The following is a 21,493-nucleotide window of genomic DNA, read 5'->3' on the forward strand; positions in this document are numbered from 1 at the left end:
GAAAGAGACAGGAGGTCAAGAGAAAGGTGCAAGAGGTGAACATATATATACATATATATATATGTATATATATATATATATATATATATATATATATATATATATATATATATATATATATATATATATATATATATATATATTGAAAAAGTAATGCTGACCTCATGCGATACATTGAAAGGCTCCCCGCAGTATTTCAAGACTTGTGTTCTTCTTCAGTGAGCTGCTTTGTACCAAGCAGGTGAGGTATATGACACAATATCTGATGATAGAGCTAATGGAATGATGTTTATATTCTTATTCAGTTTTCTCAATTCATCATCCAAGGCTTACTCAGACTTTTGCACTAAAATACTATACTATACAATGGTTGTATTCACCAGGTACAGTATTCGCCAACAAAGTGCGCAAACACAGCTAGCGTACACTCAAGAGAGCCTGATGTCAAGGGGCAGCTATCCTCTCCCATCGTTTATGATAAGAAGAATAGAAAACAAATAATGTAGGGTTGCGTGTTACTGACTTTCAGAGTAAGATCGCAGAACCTCCCCGAGGTGTCCCAGATACTACAGACCTGACTATGAACAACATTCTTCTTTTTGTGTTACTGTCCGTGGTCACACGAGCAGGTTCGCCGTGTTCTGTGTACCCATCTATCTCAAACTACACCAGGGAAATTAGCGTATCCTGCTATGTAGCAGTGGCATGTAAGTAAGTAAGTACGTGAGTAAGTAGTGGTAAGTAAATAAGTGATCGATGGTGTTCGTGGCTAGCAAGCAGCCACATTCTCAAGACAAACATGGTGTTTCCGGTGTTACAGTCTCTTACTCAAAGAGGAAACACACACACACACGCCACGAAACACAAGCACACAGAGGAAAATATTCATGCTGGGTATGGCTTCAATACGTGAGCTGTATAACCACGATGGCCCAGTACTCCAGCGGTTCATATTCCAGCGGCGCTAAATCTCAGGTTCTTAATATGTTGTGTTCACCAGATGCTCTCCTTGACAATGTATACCGTGGCTTCTTGACTAATCAGCAAACCTTTCTTGTTCTTCAGACTTCAACCAACCATCGTAGATCATCCCTTGAAGACACATTAGCCTCCACCGTTGCTCGTGAATTTCTCCCGACTTCAGGGTAAGTTTTCATTTGCTTTGCCGTACGTTTGTATGCGACTTGCTACTTCCTTAACTGCTGGTGGTGATGGAGAGGCGGTGTGATGCGAGGAACCTTACAGAGCTGGTAGGCAAGAAGCTCTTGGTATATTTGACCGAAGGAGCGCTCGTCCTGTGTAATAATAGCCTCGAAGTGGAGATGACTCATGGTGCGCGTTTTTTTTCCTAATCCAAAGACGTTGTGGTTACTGAAGGTATATGGGAGGTTGATTAAGGACTGCTCGTGTCTATGTACCCTACGATGACCACTGATGAGTACCTTTCCCCTACGCGGCTCGCTGCTGTACCTCGCCCGACGTCATTCAGTTCCGTAATCCTTACATCTTTCCTCACCAAAATGCCGCTTTTTTTTAGATCATTTATCGACAGAACATTCATCTACCAGTAATCAACGGTATCCAGCACAGTAAATGCGTCTGAGATCAGTAGGCACCGAGAACAATGTAGTGTCTATACTCGCTGCCGTAGGTCCACAATGAAGCAAAATTGCTTGGTGGAGTCAGTCGGGCCTCAGGTGAGCCACTAGAACCTGGTTCAGTGTGTGTTCTGAGGCTCGCCTCTTACCCAAGAGAAGATATCCGACGACGAAGGCAATAAACGATCTAGATCCATTTTCCTGTTTTCACTGCGAATTCCAGGGAGATTAATTCCATCAGCCGGTTGTTGATCTTGATCACTGCGCCTGTCCAGCTAGATCATGGGACTTACAGCCTACCTCAATACGTTTATTTAATGATCTCACACACATTTTCTTATAAACACACCCCTGCCACTATCAGATCACTCATTACGCCAGTATTTCATTGATGACACCATTAGCACATACTCCTGGCACTGGTAACTAACTTATAACACTAGTGAGCCACTCATAATACCACTATCTTACGCACGACACCAGCAGACCAATTGTGACACTACTAATGTATGACACCATCAGCCCTTTCAAGATGGTATGAGCTCACTCATAAATGCAATCAGTCTCTCACAGCACGACCAGCCTACTCTTAATGACAAAAGACTCATTCGTGATATATAAGCTGACTCAGAGACCATTTCAGAGCCAGCCACTCCATCAGTTTCATAGGCTTGGAGTCACATATGATTACAGTCTTGGTTATCATCGATGGGGTTTACCTCCTCCCTTTGGATACATTCGGCCAATTTACATTTCAATGAGACATAGATTGGTATATGGTCATACAGTTGACCCTAAGGTCAAGTGCACAGATGCACAACACTGCATCCTCTCTGTGGGTTCGAACTAATAATCTCTGGGCTGGTATTTAGTGGCATAATCACTACACAGCCACCCCTTGAACATGCCGGTGTTTGTATCGTTGTCGCGTAGAAAACCTATTGCAAACCTCATTAAAGACGCAGTGCTATGTACACACGGTAAAAAAAAAAAAAAAAAAGAGTATCTCACCGCTTTGTGTGAAACAATTTAACACCAGGGACAAAGGATTTTGGGAAATGCCCATTGGTCTGGCCTCACACAGGTAGCCTTGCCTCCATGATATTGTGGTATATCGATGACTGGCGACATTTCCCGTCACTTGCCATATGATGTATTGATTTCATACCCGTTGAAAATAAAGGAAATTCTGTTTCACATTCACACCAACCAATCCTACCGAGACAAGAGTCGTGTTGGTCTTTTCAAAATTCATAGTTGGACTCATCCGGGAAGATACATTTTTCTTTACCGTGTCTACACACCAGAGTTGTACGCATTCAGCAACACTACTTCACTTGCAGACAGTTCCTGCTGTATATATACGTTCAGTCCTTCAACGCACGATTACCTTTGATCTCACATGTGTTCTTCATCTTCAATCTCGTGATGTACAGGCGTTCGTGCTAAAGTTAAGCAGCTTTTTTTCTACGTTGCGTTGGTAGATGAGCTCGGGAGGAGTAAACGCAAGTCGAGAGCAAGCATAAGGACTCAGGTCATGCACAGGAGAAATGATAAATGACGTCGTTGTGGACCAAGAGACGAATAACCTAGGTGGACCAAGGCTGACGAGCTGAAGACCCTCAATCCATGAGGTCTCTGGGAATACTCTGATGCTGGTCTTTGTTTCTGAGACTTGCAGTCGTCGCCCCCCCCAAAGGAAAACTCAAGACCCTCTTTCACCCCCCGCGGGATCCGGCAGTGGAACCTGCAGGGGTCACTACAAATCACTGTCAAGACCACACGCCGACTAAGTGCCGTTGTATACGAGTGCGCTCGTTACCTCAACTCAGGCTTGTGGTCAGCGTAGCTAGAAAATAATTACAGGGCACGAAGGAAACTGCCATCATTATCCGGACTCACAGCACGACACTGCAATGACTCTGGTGGGAGACGGGTACGTTTTCAAGGAATCAAATCAGATTACACACTCGAAGACTCTCAAGTTATCTACAATTTTTTTATGTTAGCCGAGACGGCACGGGCAACTGAGGCCCTAATCAAGGCCATCCCATTAACGATATATATATATATATATATATATATATATATATATATATATATATATATATATATATATATATATATATATATATATATATATATATATTTTAGGGAGAATAAAAAGATGTTCTGGAAGGAGGTAAATAGGGTGCGTAAGACAAGGGAGCAAATGGGAACTTCAGTGAAGGGCGTAAATGGGGAGGTGATAACAAGTAGTGGTGATGTGAGAAGGAGATGGAATGAGTATTTTGAAGGTTTGTTGAATGTGTCTGATGACAGAGTGGCAGATATAGGGTGTTTGGGTCGAGGTGGTGTGCAAAGTGAGAGGGTTAGGGAAAATGATTTGGTAAACAGAGAAGAGGTAGTAAAAGCTTTGCGGAAGATGAAAGCCGGCAAGGCAGCAGGTTTGGATGGTATTGCAGTGGAATTTATTAAAAAAGGGGGGACTGTATTGTTGACTGGTTGGTAAGGTTATTTAATGTATGTATGACTCATGGTGAGGTGCCTGAGGATTGGCGGAATGCGTGCATAGTGCCATTGTACAAAGGCAAAGGGGATAAGAGTGAGTGCTCAAATTACAGAGGTATAAGTTTGTTGAGTATTCCTGGTAAATTATATGGGAGGGTATTGATTGAGAGGGTGAAGGCATGTACAGAGCATCAGATTGGGGAAGAGCAGTGTGGTTTCAGAAGTGGTAGAGGATGTGTGGATCAGGTGTTTGCTTTGAAGAATGTATGTGAGAAATACTTAGAAAAGCAAATGGATTTGTATGTAGCATTTATGGATCTGGAGAAGGCATATGATAGAGTTGATAGAGATGCTCTGTGGAAGGTATTAAGAATATTTGGTGTGGGAGGCAAGTTGTTAGAAGCAGTGAAAAGTTTTTATCGAGGATGTAAGGCATGTGTACGTGTAGGAAGAGAGGAAAGTGATTGGTTCTCAGTGAATGTAGGTTTGCGGCAGGGGTGTGTGATGTCTCCATGGTTGTTTAATTTGTTTATGGATGGGGTTGTTAGGGAGGTAAATGCAAGAGTTTTGGAAAGAGGGGCAAGTATGAAGTCTGTTGGGGATGAGAGAGCTTGGGAAGTGAGTCAGTTGTTGTTCGCTGATGATACAGCGCTGGTGGCGGATTCATGTGAGAAACTGCAGAAGCTGGTGACGGAGTTTGGTAAAGTGTGTGGAAGAAGAAAGTTAAGAGTAAATGTGAATAAGAGCAAGGTTATTAGGTACAGTAGGGTTGAGGGTCAAGTCAATTGGGAGGTGAGTTTGAATGGAGAAAAACTGGAGGAAGTGAAGTGTTTTAGATATCTGGGAGTGGATCTGTCAGCGGATGGAACCATGGAAGCGGAAGTGGATCATAGGGTGGGGGAGGGGGCGAAAATTTTGGGAGCCTTGAAAAATGTGTGGAAGTCGAGAACATTATCCCGGAAAGCAAAAATGGGTATGTTTGAAGGAATAGTGGTTCCAACAATGTTGTATGGTTGCGAGGCGTGGGCTATGGATAGAGTTGTGCGCAGGAGGATGGATGTGCTGGAAATGAGATGTTTGAGGACAATGTGTGGTGTGAGGTGGTTTGATCGAGTAAGTAACGTAAGGGTAAGAGAGATGTGTGGAAATAAAAAGAGCGTGGTTGAGAGAGCAGAAGAGGGTGTTTTGAAATGGTTTGGGCACATGGAGAGAATGAGTGAGGAAAGATTGACCAAGAGGATATATGTGTCGGAGGTGGAGGGAACGAGGAGAAGAGGGAGACCAAATTGGAGGTGGAAAGATGGAGTGAAAAGGATTTTGTGTGATCGGGGCCTGAACATGCAGGAGGGTGAAAGGAGGGCAAGAAATAGAGTGAATTGGAGCGATGTGGTATACAGGGGTTGACGTGCTGTCAGTGGATTGAATCAAGGCATGTGAAGCGTCCGGGGTAAACCATGGAAAGCTGTGTAGGTATGTATATTTGCGTGTGTGGACGTGTGTATGTACATGTGTATGGGGGGGGGGGGGGGGGGGTTGGGCCATTTCTTTCGTCTGTTTCCTTGCGCTACCTCGCAGACGCGGGAGACAGCGACAAGGTATAAAAAAAAAAAAAAAAAAAAAAAAAAAAAAAATATATATATATATATATGTATATATATATATATATATATATATCTGAGGACATCAACAACCCACGATCGCTCCTACCCGTCTATGACAGCAGAAACCATCTGTCAATTCGCCTTCCTCACACCATACCGTCCCTTGACCCATGCTTCCTCCAGGCACCGCCTAAACAAGCCCAACTTCATAGAGTACTGGACCGAACCATCTGCCAGAATGTCAGGAACTGACAACACAGGACCAAAATATAACAGCTGTATCACCCCAGCCGGCGTGTGGCAGCCCAGCAGAAGAGAATGTGGTGGCTATTGTCGACAGTGTCTCCCGGAACTTAGGTGCCCCGTGCATATCCTCGCTTACTCTATTACTCCCCCCTGTCAATTCTTGTAGGAAAATCTACGTACAAACAACAGGAAATAGGCCAATTAAAAATCAGCTCTGCAGTGACGTACGTAGTACGTTGTACCACCAGGCTTCTGTTTGCCCTGTTGAGGCTTCATGTTTAACTATATCAATAACATTACATCTCTCCTCCCGCAGTGAAACTACAATTTGCGACGCGCGGGTTCTTGCCATCACAATGAGAGTCGAACAGTACTACAGCCAAGATGTTCTCCTGATGTAAATAGAGTTTTATTCCGTAATTACGTAATTCGTTATACACCTGTGGTATCACCTTTATCCTGCACGGATTCGTAAGCATAACTTTCAGCAACAGATGACGAAACAGCACATTGTCCCTAGCATGTTTTCCCTTATGGAAAGACACTTACAAATTTTTTCGAAGGGATCCTAAATGTATTACCTTACTCAACACTGTCCAAAGGCTCTTTCAATTCCCTCTGTTGCTGATGAGTTTGTTAATAACAACTATCAACACAAGGCCAAGACACAACGGGTTGAAATAATATACAGTGTCGAGAAAATCTTTACATTTCTTACTTTTAACTTTCAAACCTTAGTCAGACCTGAGATATGATAGTTCCCATATTCCACTTGAAAAAAAAAAGATAAGGACCCCCCCACAACACCTTCCCTTGACACACAACATTATCTTAGTCTAATGAACCTTCGCTATCGGTGAACTTGGCTGTGGCGCGAACCATCACACAAAGAAGTGTATCTCCAAAAGTTCAAAGAGATACACTTAGACGCTCTCAAACCCCTTCCCACCCCACCAACAACGCTCGATGTGGCCCACCTCCAGGGCTTACACGATGTTTAACAAGGGAGGTCTCCCAGGGAACAACGCGGCGCGTCATGTGCCTGGCGGTCGTTATCTTGTATGTTGTATCTGAACACGGTGCAATACAACACCCGCGTGATACGGGATGGCTCGCGGTGTGCGCTGTGTTGCTGGCGTTACTACTGTGCGACGAACGACTTGCTTAAAGACGAGTGTGCAAACAGACAAAGGACGTGGGTGTGATGGTATCACTGAAGAAACTATATGACTTATGCAGTATATTCAACCATTTTTTTTACGTGGGGGTTTAAAGGCTTATGTTCGACTTTCATACGAAGTGAATATCTTCTGATAATTTTAAAGGACATATTTGCCGTTGAATATACTGCAAAGTCTGAGGGCATATCACCTTACCTTCTGCTGGTGAAGCTTGTTTATCTTACCTGAAATTGCCGCTGCCACGACTGGGGAGCTGAAAAGAAGAGTGAAAAAAAAAACAATGACGTACGTGCAGCTGAAGTTTCAAATTAGATCCAGTTTAAATCACGTTAGGGGGTAAATTGCAGGAACATATCATGAGTAGAGAGAATTAAATATGCAAGTCTCATATGTAGCCCAAATGGAATTTAATTTGCACTTTTAGGATTAAAAGTCAAGAGTTGAAAATTATAACGGATAAAAAAGAGATTAACAACGTGAGTGGAATATAAGAGCAAGAGAGAGGGAGAGAGAGAAAGAGAGACATAAAAAAAAGAGAAATTAGGACAGCACAAAGGGGTTACTGCCTTGGCGTTGTGACCTAACAAGACCCGGGTTAGAATCCCGGACAGGCATATCTGCCTTACAGTCAACCCAGCTGTTCATCCACCCCTTCGGCGCTGATCGATGAATGGCTTCCTGGCCTAGGCTTGAGTGTATACGTACATGTGTGCGTATACAGAAGATTAAGACATGATGTGTATAGAAGATTCAAACACGGGGCAACACTTAAGTGTCCAATCCTTCCCGTTTTATACAACAGCAATAACAGTAGACACTACAGTTAACAGATGCAGGATAAAACCAGTGACCACCGTTGAGAAACTGCAACAGCCTACAAAAAAAAAAAAAACGGGAGAACAACAGTGGTCACAGAAAAGGATATATACGTAGGGGTCACGGAGGCGGTGTAGCATGAGCTGCCACGAACGACAAAATGCCAGGCATAGAGAAGGCGTGGCAGTGTTGATCACGCTCGAGTTAGTGCTCTGGGGCCACAGAGGCGGTTGGTAACGATAATACTCACTGATGAGGAGAGACGAAGTGTCACACAGGAAGAGGAGGAGGAGGAGGAGGAACACCACTAGTTGTCACAGGTGAGGGGGCATCACTTGTATTCACAGGGGGATACACGTAACAGCTGGTCACATAACAGATTTCATGGACGAGGATGGATGACTAGTGCGGTAACTCTGGGGTAGTCTGGGGTGATACATTACATACAAGCTAATACTGGGGCACTCAAGACGTGGGACGGCACCAGGGAAGCAGGAGACGTCAGTGCAACATGTACCTTCACATGGGTGGAGGAAACTAGGAGTAAAGTGACACAATGCTACACAGAGGGAAGGCAGCACCAAGGGTCACCACACACAGGTGGTCAATGTGGGATCAAGCGTCAAAGAATGCGACAGCTTCGTGACACAGAAGCGATGGACGAAATGGTACTGCACAGAGCCCATCTCTTTGAGGCAACCTTACGCATACTCATAGACGATGTCTGCGTACACTTACGTACAAGTGTCTACGTACACTTACGTACAATGTAACAAAGCGTATAACGTTTTCCCCAGTAACCAGAGCTTCGCGCAATCCACTGTTTCACACACTTAGCTGATACATCAGCGGAAACTTGCTAATATCCACCTCCATTTTTCTCCCTTCACACTAATACTACTTCCTTAACATATAATCAATAGTTATTTTCACCGCACCTTAAACACATCATAAGACTTCCTCCCCAATCATTGCCATAACGTTCTATGTAGCCGACCATCTGTGGAGAGGCAGCGTTTCTCCTCCATACACCATCTTGACATCTTGACACCATGTGAGTCTCTACACCATCCATACTACTTCACCCACTCTCTAATTTCCACGGCAGTGATGCACGTTTTCTGTCTCTCGTGCTTTTGTTTTTTTGTTCTTTTCTCGCTTCCTTTGACGCTAATGTTTCAGATATAACTTTATAACAGGAACGATTACTGTCTTATAGGAATTATCGAGACTTTCCTCCTTGTGGATTATTGATGTTTCAATCAGATGTGTTCAGTTACATCACACGCACTTAAAAAGTGGTTGATAACTCCTTCCCTAATGACTAGGTGGGGTATTTAGCTTTTCCATTGTTCACAGTTCATGGATGACCCGTGCGAAATGTACTACGGTCAGGAGCCAGAGTGTGGTCAGGGGGTGCCAGAGTGCGGTCAGGAGGGGTGAAGTGGGGTTGGGGGGGGTGGGCGGTTAACCTGGGTAGAGAGATGTGTGTTTAATCAATACTGTTATGTTATTCTGTCCTGGTCATCTATTCGTAATGATGTAGTTCACGATGGGACGTGCTTTAAGTTACCAGGGAATAGGTTAGAATGATCAATATTAGCAATTAAGGCATTGGTATTAGCAAATTAAGGCAGATAAATTTTAGCAATTAAGGCAGATCAATATTAGCAATTGAGACAGATTAATATTAGCAATAAAGACAGATCAATATCAGCAATTAAGGCAGACCAATATTAGCAATTAAAAACAGATTCAGTTACAGTAAGAGTAGCGTAAACCGATGAAACTGTATAGCGTAACTGGACAGTAATTCCATAAACTTATATCTGGCTTGAAAGGAGACACGAACACACTTTTTTTTTCCCCCCCACTCACTTCAGCGGAGCAGTCATCACCACGGCTGCCTAGATGACACGAGCCAGATGGCAAATTCATTGCACTTTGTGTGAGGGGCCTCACGCTCTCCAGCACTTCAGAAAAAAAGCACCTCCCTGCCCAGCGCAGCTCATATCCCGTAATACCTGGCCGCTTGCAGCTCCCTGGCTGTGAATACCCAACGCCATGCTCATACCAGCTGCCTAATATATCACTCTGAAGCACCCGAAGTGTCAGACGAGTGAAACTGAAACTAATGCCTTGAACATATGATGGCTAATTCATTCTTTCATAAGTTTTTTCTTCTCTGGCGTGTAATTTTCTGTTCTTTCCAACGTTAAACTAGGATTCATAAAGCTCTCAAATGAAATGTTATAAGGAAAGAGAAAGTGGTGATTCATTTTCTTTCCTTCTGGCCAATGAAGGGCTGGTAGGACAGTACGATCCAGCCAGGATGAGAGATTTAAAGTGTAAGTATGTCGAGGCTTGAAGCTAAGTGGATCACTAAGTGAAACTGAAATGATGACTGGCTGGCCAGGTTTGACTACTACAGAGGACACATTTACTCTTAAGACACGATCAAAAATATTCCGGAATGTTATAGAATTACTGAAAATATAAAAGGTATATGTAAAGGGGATACAAAAATCCCTCTTTAGTGAGATTAGTTTTTGTCACTGATTGGAGGACTAGTAATTTCACACCAACAAATGTCTCTCAAGACTGACTTGTCCAGCGTCACAGTCTTCTACTTCTTCTTCCTCTTCCTCCTCCTCCTCTTCTCCTTCATGAGAATTTTGATGTTCTTCAAATTTTCTATATAGCTTCATCACGAATTTAAGATAACATCCGAGTCTCCTTCTCAGTGGCCTCAATGGTGGTCACAGATATTCTCACATTAATGTCTCACAGTCAAAGACTGGACATACTGGATCTCTCACTCCATCTGCCCATCCGTTCATTCGCACACACTTCCATACCCTAAGGACACCATCACCATTTATAGCAGGCCTTTGGTTTGTCTTGTAAACACCTCGGCGTTGCTTTTACCAGTATACCAGACACATGGACATGAGAGCCAGTCAATATCTAACTGTCTGGGCTCTACTGATGAAGCCCTTCCCTTAGGGTGAACGAGGAACCACCTTTCACCCTGGGGAAATTAACCGCAGAATAGGAAATTAACCCACTGTAACATGACGGTATATACCATCCACAGTGACAGAAATACCGGAAGGTTCTGGTGGACAAGAAGAGCGAGAGAGAGATCATAACCCCGAGATGTCCTTGGTTCCTGGCTCCTGACTACCGAGACTATGATGTAGAGATGATATAACCTCTTAAGAGGATCACGGAGACAGACGTGGTCTCTGTCCTGCCGGTCATATTACAGCGTTCCAGACCGGCGTTAAAGGGAGTAGCTCATCTGAGTGTAATGCCTCCTGACACTCTACATACACGTATGCCTTTCGCTGCTCCAGTTCCCGTCCTGCTCAGTAATCGACCTTTTTTTCAAAGGCAGTGACTGGCTAGCTACAGCCATGCATGTCTGAATGACGCGGACGAGAAATAAGCGAAAAAGTACATCAATTCAGTGCACAATGTCGCTGCGTGGGCTGATAACAGAGATACTCAAGACGGCAAATGTGTCATTCTCGATGACTGCAATGGCCGACTTGTAAGACAGTTATGGATTAAAGAACGGAAAGAAGTATAAACGCTAAAGGGAGGACGTTTAAGAGTTCACGACTTTTACCACGCGACAAAATCTTCACCAAATTCCCTGAGGGAGGAGGATCAGAGATGAGCTACGCAGGGACGGAAGATCATGAGTAATACCTTGCACCGCGAGACCCATAGTGGTGATCAGAAAGCGTGGAATGGGATTCTAAGTATTTGAGGAAGAGAGATTTGATATGAGTTTCAAACTCCGTACATTTAGGCAATCACACACACACACACACACACACACACACACACACACACACACACACACACACACACACACACTACCAGTTTGTAGAGGAAGTGTAATCAACATGCAATCTAGGCAATAAAACAACAGGCGCAATATCATAAGATTTAACCAATAAGTGTTGATGAAGAGACGACTGGGGGCCGGCGCAATCCCTCCATGATGAGAGATACCAACAGACGGCCGGATACTGGAACAACCCTCTCAAAAGACGGCCGGGTACTGGAACACTCCTCCCTCAAGAGACGGCACCGGAAAGAGGCACCAAGTTCTGGAACAATTCCCCCACAAGAAACGATACCAAAAGACGGCCGGGTACTGGAAAACACTCCTCCCACAAGAGACGGTAGCAAACAGACGGCTCGGTCCTGGAACAATCCTACCTTAGGAAAGAGACGATATAGCAGTACCCCGTACAACCCACCGCAGTGAATGAGGAGGAGCATTTGTTAGTGCCGTCGACGCTCGGGGCTCTGCCTGTGGTTACTGGCTCCCGCGAGACATCCTTGGCAGACACTGATGGCACCATTTAGCCTCGTAAATACCAGTGCGGGGCCGAGTTGGTGCAGTTCACGGACCTGTGCTAACCACTTAGCCTGTTATGATCTACTTCAGGGGATATACAGCAGAGCTAAGCTTTGGTTGGAGGGGACAGGCTCCTTACAGGAGTGTATGGAGACCTTTTAGTCCTTCAGCAGAAAACAGAAAATTAAAAATATAACCACAACACACACACACACACTTGTTATAAGTGACAATCTCAAGTACACTAAACAGTGTCTAGCAACCAGTAAAAAAAAAAAGAGAATCGAATGTTAGGTTCCCGAGCTGGGAACATCGATTACAAAACACCAGAAACAATTCTGACCCATTCTAACATCCTGATACGACCACAGCTTGAATGTGCTGTCTGATTCTCGTCCCCCAGCAACAAGAAAGAGGAAGAAAAATGCGGAAGCAATACAGAGATGGGCACAGTGATTCCGACTATAAAGAAACCTGGCTTTAAACAGAGTTTTAAGGAGGGTAGACTTCGCGAAGTTTTCAACTTTCTGAAATAACTACGTAAACCACGAAGATCCATTTGAAAACAAGAGGAGTACAGTTATCTGGACAAAGAGAGTAAAACTTAAAGCTAAAAGATGCAATATTGAAACGTAAAACGTTTCACTGTAAAGAAATGCGTTCGACATTGGAATGCAAAAACTATTAATGATTCCAAAAACACGTTTGACCAATCTTTCATCAGTTCAGGTATCAACTGAAAGAACACAGGATAAAAAAAAAACATACATATACTTTGATTCCATTTTCTTTTTCTGTTTGGTAACCTTAACCTTCATTTTATTGGGTGATATGACGGAGGAACAGATAACAGAGCCAGATACAAATACCGAGACAAAATAATGGATCAGTGTTGCTGACCGTGACTTAACACTCATAGGAGACTGTTACGAAAAAAGTGATATTCTGAAACGCGAAACATTCGCTTTCAACGCAGATCAAAGACCAGAGTGCAGCATCACCAGAGACTGGAGGAATGAAGAGGATGTAGCGAGCAGCCAAGATACGAAGAAAAAAAAAAGGAAATCACTCAAGACACATTTGTGTTCCTTGTAGCCTGCGATACATTACCACACTCGCGTTGACTGTGGCGAGTAAGGCATCACAAGCGATACATCGACCATGTGCAGATGAACAGCAAACACACCCTGGGGCAAAGTTCTCTTTTGCACGAGACTGCAAACTATGAGATGAGACTAAAGAAGACGTACCCTCCCGCTCTCTTGAAGAAGAGTGCGCGGCTGAAATGTATTCATATGATAAGAGCCGGACACGCGCGCGCCACTGTGACGTGATTGTTATCATTATTTATTCCCTCGCATGAACCATGATCTAGTGACAAACTCTAGACAACGGTTTCAAGACTATGGACTAATGAGGATTAGCGACTTTGTCGAGGATTGTGAGTCGTAACTGTACTGGTGACTGACCGTATATATATATATATATGCGACCATTTCCTCTCACCGGTACATCTATACACTCATGCCTCTCTGAGCCAAACATTTTCCTCAGGCTTTACATCCATCTCATTCACAGCTTGTCCTTCGTCTCCTTCAACCACTTCTGCAGTCACTTGTCGCGCCATCATTCCTCATTCATTCCTCTCTATCATATCCACTCCTTTTTCAATGCATGATACCCTGATTTCTCTTTCTACGGTTTTCTGAATCTACTGCTTTGCATTATGTTGCAGAAATTCTTAACATTCATAAGTCTGGGTACGAAATAGTATTTTTTTTCCAACAAATTCACTACATCTGAAAACTTAAATATCTATAACTTTCAAAACCTCCTGAAACAGTCTGTAACTTGCATTATTTTTTCATCAGCTTCTTCGATACCTTGTGTCCCTCCTTCTCCAGGGTTATAACTCCCTCGACACTTATGAGATCCCAATCAGTGTCTCAACACACTTTCAAATTCTATGAATTGATTCACTTGTTTTTGATAGGGAAGGAAAGTCAGAATGTATCAAGAGTCTGTGCCGTCAAGTTTAGGTATTTTGGAGTGAAGTTTAGTGAGGATGGTTGTGGATAATCTGAAGCTCAAAGTCGAGTCATGCAAGGGGCAAAATCCACGGGGGAACTGAAAGCTCTGGTGAATGGGAGAAAATCAAGCGTGGAGTATACAAGGAGGAGCACTCGCCTTGACGCTGATGAATGGCAGTGAAACTCAACTGTATACAAATAAGAACAGGTAAAAGAAAAAAATGAAGAGCTGTAGTGATAAGTAATTTGTGTAATGCAGATAGATGAAATAAATGAAGATGTGACAAGGGCGAACGGATGAAAATGTTGAATGTATGGCAGATTAAAAACAGTAAAGAAGACATTATTGACCACATACTAAAGATATACGGTAAAGAAGATGTCTTACAAGGTACAAGGAGGGGAGGTAGACCAGGGGAGAGATAGGTGGATGTAATAAAAGAATTCATCAGGGCAGGTGAGAGGAGGTGACAGGAGAAAGGATAACACTGTAAGCAATTATTTGTACGGAAGTGATATGATGGAGACCTTGGTCTTAATGATTCAAATTAGCACGTAAAGGGCAAGAGGAAGAGGCACTCTCATACCATGATGACGATGTATCGCTATAACCCACGAGCGAGACAGGGTATTGAGGAGGATGTGTGGGTGACGATGTATCGCTATAACCCACGAGCGAGACACGGGATTGAAGAGGATGTGTGGGAGTGATGTGCTGTGTATCTCCACTGCTGCGGAGGCTGTGTGTACCTGGTCGACCCAACGAAGTATAAAGTTACAGAAAAAAAAAGCGAGATTCATTCACTTTGCTTACACATCCACATTTGTCAATAACAATCGCTTGCTGCAGCTCTCTCCTTCCCTATACCCCATGTTGTAGTTTTCTTTGACAGTGCAGTCTCCTGCAGTTCCCCTTCAGTCCCTCCCATTAAGGCAGTGTTATTTACATTCATTAATATCCTTACTTTCCCTTCCCGTCCATTAGTGTTCAGTGTTTACTCCTGTTTCCGAATTTTCCAACAATGTTCCCTCATACGGTTCCCTACCACTTAAACTTCTCACTGTTTCCTCAGGTCTTCCTGAAACGCTGTTCATTTTCTCTGTACATATCTTTTTATTTCCTCTTCCATCTTACACGCTCATGCCAGAAGCGATCAACACCAACGAAACTATTCTATTCGAAATCATGCACAGACTTGTCTTCGTACATAATATTTTCCTAAGTCATTCTCGTAAAACATGTCTGACCCACACAACTGTTCGTCATCATAAATTCATCCTGTTTTTTGTTGTCACATCAACGCATGTAATCCTTTTAAACACGTCTGTTATCTATAGATTCCGGTCCTCTTATCTCATAATTCCAGTACAGTTCTTACACTTATTCTTAATGCTTATGTCCCTAAGTCATGACCTCAATATCCATCCAGTACCTAGGCACCCACCTCTCATTCTCTAGATCCTTATTCCTATTGTACGAATTATTTCCGTCCCACCTCACCATCCCCTCTCATGTCTAGGTACGTACATGCTCTACCCCGGGTATCTGACCGTACCTAACACTCTAATCTTCACTTTATCTCACTGAACCTTTCCTGGAACCTTCGCCCATAACAATCAGCCCACCTCAGCAGGTATTACTGTTGCTCTGGTGTGGTCACAAATGAATCCTTACGCTACAGTTGTGGTCTATTCCTCCCATCTCTCACTTTGGTTTCCCATCTCAGGTTTTCTCTACCATGTCATCAAAAATGCTTTAGAATCAGTATTTGATGATTACTTCACAATTCGGATCAAACACATTTTTCGTTCCCATGAAACCTTTACAGTTATTTTCGTGGCTGTTTTATATTTACCTCTTCGTTCTCCTTAAATTTGATCACTATTGCCTTCCTGTTCCATCACTGGGCAATACGCCTCCGCCTTTTCTTTTACCGATATTTCCACTTCCTCATTCCACTCCGTCATTTCTTTTTCTTCATCTTTCATCACAATTCCCCTCTACCACACAAGTGTTATAAAATATTCATGATACTGCCCTAAATTTCCTTCCACATCTGACTCGCTTCCTATCATACACACTCAGATAACTGCTTACCCTTTCGCTGATTTCCTTACGGTGCATTTTCTTTTTCTTTAAAATTTCATCTCACTCCACAACCTTTGATCTCTGATCATATTTCACAATTCATCAATTCTCCTCCGTCACTTCACTCAGCACTCCTCAGCTCCTTTCAACCCCACGGCGAATCTCACACGTCCACACTGAAACCTTTCCTCATTCTTGAGCTCATTCTTCATCCTGGCATGTCCACCTCGGCACCTCTGGGCCACAGTATACTGCAGAAGTGTCTGGTATATCCACCTCGGCACCTCTGGGCCACAGTATACTGCAGAAGTGTCTGGTATATCCACCTCGGCACCTCTGGGCCACAGTATACTGCAGAAGTATCTGCTATATCCACCTCAGCACAGCACCTCTGAGCCACAGTATACTGCAGAAGTGTCTGGTATATCCACCTCGGCACCTCTGGGCCACAGTATACTGCAGAAGCGTCTGCTATATCCACCTCGGCACCTCTGGACCACAGTATACTGTAGAAGTGTCTGGTATATCCACCTCGGCACCTCTGGGCCACAGTATACTGCAGAAGCGTCTGGTATATCCACCTCAGCACTCTGGGCCACAGTATACTGCAGAAGCGTCTGGTATATCCACCTCAGCACCTCTGGGCCACAGTATACTGCAGAAGCGTCTGGTATATCCACCTCAGCACTCTGGGCCACAGTATACTGCAGAAGTGTCTGGTATATCAACCTCGGCACCTCTGGGCCACAGTATACTGCAGAAGCGTCTGGTATATCCACCTCAGCACCTCTGGGCCACAGTATACTGCAGAAACGTCTGGTATATCCACCTCAGCACTCTGGGCCACAATATACTGCAGAAGTGTCTGGTATATCAACCTCGGCACCTCTGGGCCACAGTATACTGCAGAAGTGTCTGGTATATCCACCTCAGCACCTCTGGGCCACAGTATACTGCAGAAGCGTCTGGTATATCCACCTCAGCACTCTGGGCCACAGTATACTGCAGAAGCGTCTGGTATATCCACCTCAGCACCTCTGGGCCAAAGCATAATGCAGAAGTGTCTGGTATATCCACCTCGGCACCTCTGGGCCACAGTATACTGCAGAAGCGTCTGGTATATCCACCTCAGCACTCTGGGCCACAATATACTGCAGAAGTGTCTGGTATATCCACCTCAGCACCTCTGGGCCACAGCATACTGCAGAAGCGTCTGGTATATCCACCTCGGCATCTCTGGGCCACAATATACTGCAGAAATGTCTGGTATATCCACCTCAGCACCTCTGGGCCACAATATACTGCAGAGGTGTCTAATTCTCAGTTGTCTCTCAAGTCTCTCAGAGAACGAAGCTCGTCATACCTAAACTGACACTGTATATATCAGGAGATATTAGTATATCTTAGATCTGTTTCAGGAATATAACAATTCGTGTCTTGATGTCCACGTGAGGAGCGGTGCACTGCCCTATTTTTTGGCTAAAATACTTCATACGTGTCTAGAGCTGTTCAGCACTTCCCGTATAGCCTGATGATGGTTTGTGAGGAAACGTGAACCACACATTCTGAGAAACTCGTTGCCTCAAGCCCGCCACCCCCCTCCCGCAGGACAGAAACATTTCCACGGTATTATTTCTCCATGTGTCCCACGGCGCGTGGCTTTAGATAACGTAAAACACGACGCAAACTACTGCATAAAAATTCATGCGTGTGGCAGTAAAATTGTCCACCAACTTTCTTGTTGCGGCGCTTACTAACTGGCCCAAACTTCCTCCCTCCTCTCCCTTCCCACATGCCCTCCTTAGTCCTGCTCTTGTTTCTGTTTACCTTTGTTCTAGTTCTACAGAGAGAGAGAGAGAGAGAGAGAGAGAGAGAGAGAGAGAGAGAGAGAGAGAGAGAGAGAGAGAGAGAGAGAGAGAGAGAGAGGGTCTACGTGAAAGAAAGAAAAGAAAAAAAAAAAAAAAAAAAAAAATATATATATATATATATATATATATATATATATATATATATATATATATATATATATATATATATATATATATTTATATATATATATATATATATATATATATATATATATATATATATATATATATATATATATATATATATATATATATATACACACACAGTTCAGAACTACACACAATTCATCCACTCTACTCACCTGCCCGCACATTTACCATGTGGAAAGCAAATATAGCCAAGCTGCAAATCACGCAAAACAGAGCACTGAGAACAATCACCGGCTACCTAAACCACAACCATTCTGTACCAGCACAACCAACACAAAACCAGTCACAATACAGTCTCACGTCAGCATGCCTGACACTCGTTCCTTCGTCACAACGCTAGACTTCTTACAACCAACAACCCCATAGTAGAAACGTGAAGCTTAGACTTCTTACAACCAACAACCCCATATTAGAAATATGAAGCTTACCCTTGTTTCACTCTTCAGTCTCTTATACTTTCAGATTCCCTTTACTCCAACGAACACAACGCTGATAAAATATATAAGCACCGCAGTGACTCGACAAGCATTTAAACAACTGCCCTCACAACCCGGTCTTCACTCCACTACCCACAGTGCACCCACCAGAAAACTTTTGATCCCCAGGCAACTAGGTATGTACCATCTTTTCTCTTTTTCGTCTGCGTTCCAGACGCTACCTGTCTCTTCAAACATCCACCTTCTAACAACTGACAAACAGCAGTCATGTGACCGGTTTGCCCAGTATTAGGTGGCTGAGCTGATGGCGGAGGCATGGAAGTGGCCACTTCTTGGAAGCAGAAACTGCAACATACATGGAGAAGAGGTTAGAGTGAGCCAGCACTGTGGGGTAAGGCGAGTGGGTCAGACTTTTGAGGTCACAATGGGATAACTGATAAGCAGGACGGCTTTGAAGTCAGTCACCCCGAGATCTGAGAGGAGTACTCCATACAAAGGAGGAACCAATCCTTGCGTAATCAATGCAACAATTCCAAAGAGGACAGTTCTCGGCAGGAGGACTCCCACTTCCTCAGTGGCAGACTTAGCCAAGTGTACAACGGGATTCCTAGGATCCGATGTTGCGGTGACATCAGATATGTCAGCTGTGGAGATTGGTGGGACTCTGGAGCCAAGCAAAGAGGATGGGAAAGTCGTAAGAATGGGAAAAATTCTAGATTTCAGCAGAGTTAAACCTGGAGGTGTATCAAAGAAAACTAACTGTTGATAGGAAGACATATGAGCAAAAAAGATTATTAGACTAACCTATGAAGTCAAGACTTGTGTATGAGAAAAAATGAAGGTCTCAGTGTCCGGAGAACACTGGAATTTTCCATTTTCTGTCCATAAGATAATGCGAATGCTTCGAAATATCACCGAATGATAAAGAAACCGTATCATGATGGCGACCTTGGAAGATTCAAAACTACGAATAAATCTGACGCTCTGAGAAGGTCAAGGTTTGGATGACATATGCAACAGCGATGATTGAGGAACTCCTCAAGTCCAGTGTCGGGAGGTGAGGAAAAAGAGAGAGACTGACAGGGAAAAGCCTGAGTGGCCTCGATGTCATCCCTTCCTGATACGAACACTCAAGGTCGGCCAGCATAGAGATGGCTGGCTGGCTGGCTCGAGCTGAGCGGTGAGTAGGGGGCATGACTGAGAAGCGTCTCGGTCGTGGCTGCGGGAGTGTGTGGTTACATGATCTGATATGTACCACAGCGAGCTCACGACGTACCTACCTCCGAAGTGTATACAAGTGGTAAAGTGTAGATCATAGGTAGAGAGGAACGAGCAAACTACATTTGTCGAGTGAGACATATAAAACTGGCTGGTTAACGCAACTTTGGTGGAGTCATGGATACGTGCTTTGAGGTCGGTCAAGTCAAGCACAAAAAGAATCAAATGTGTGTACATCCCGCACACTTAAAGCAAATGCCGAGGCTACGGTGGCGTGCGGTTCTTAGACAAGATCCACGTGCAAACTTATGAACATAATGGACTCATTATGCCTTCGCCCCCCCCCCCCCCCCCCCCTCCGCAGGTATGAAGGGCCTACTTTGGTTGTAAGTAGGCCAAGTAAGGTAGAACATGGATTATGTGAGTAGCATTGGTATTGCAAGGCGAGACAGTGAACACAAATTTTGTATCAGTCATTTGCAACTGGTTGCCCTAGCTTGCACACACACACACACACACACACACACACACACACACACGAAAGGTTCTGGCTTGAAATAAATGTCTCGCTGCTGAGGTCTGGAAGAGTCTAAATCTTTTTCCATCCCGTTTCCGAAGCCTCTAGCGACTCTTGAGTAATAGAGGGAGTACCAAGTGGCGTGCAGCTCCTCACATGGTCCACAAAAGCGAAGTTCGGAGTTTACGGTAAAGACAGGATTCAACACAGACGCTTCGGATGTGGGGTTGGTTGGGACCCCTCCGTCTTGGGCTGGAAAAGCTGGGGGTCATGGAAGAACGCGAGAGTGTTCCAGGACCTCTATAGACAGGCCTACAAAAGTTCACGGGCACCACTAGTCACGTCCTCCTGGTAAAGGGGTAGGGACGTGGACGAGGCTGGCCGTGGGGTAGACTGCCAATAAAAGTTTGGTTGTTAGATTTCGCCCGGAAAGAAAAACCGTCCGTAGTGATATTTCCGCCAGAAACCCCACTGTAAGTACAGGAGAAAAGATTTATTTTCTTTTTGGTACCAGCTGGAAGCCCAAAGTTTCAGTGTTTGTGTTCACGGATGGAAGGATTTTTCATGTGTAAAGTTTGTAATTACCTATTTGTACTGTAAAGGGAGGGAGTTCTACACTCGTGGGGGGGGGGGGCACCCCATTTCTCTAAGCCGTCTAAACTACCATACATCTTTCTAATTTCTATTATTCAGTCTGTGTTTGCTATTCACTCATGCAGTACATTCCATTCGTCCAAAACTCTTAGGTTGTAAAAGTACTTTACATCCATCGTAAAAACTTTCTTCTAAATCTGTGTTATGGACTCCAGTTGCCATATCCCTGTACTTCAAAGACCTCGTCGCTATCTACATC

The sequence above is a fragment of the Panulirus ornatus genome, chromosome 10, assembly GCF_036320965.1.
Source record: "Panulirus ornatus isolate Po-2019 chromosome 10, ASM3632096v1, whole genome shotgun sequence".
NCBI lineage: Eukaryota > Metazoa > Arthropoda > Malacostraca > Decapoda > Palinuridae > Panulirus > Panulirus ornatus.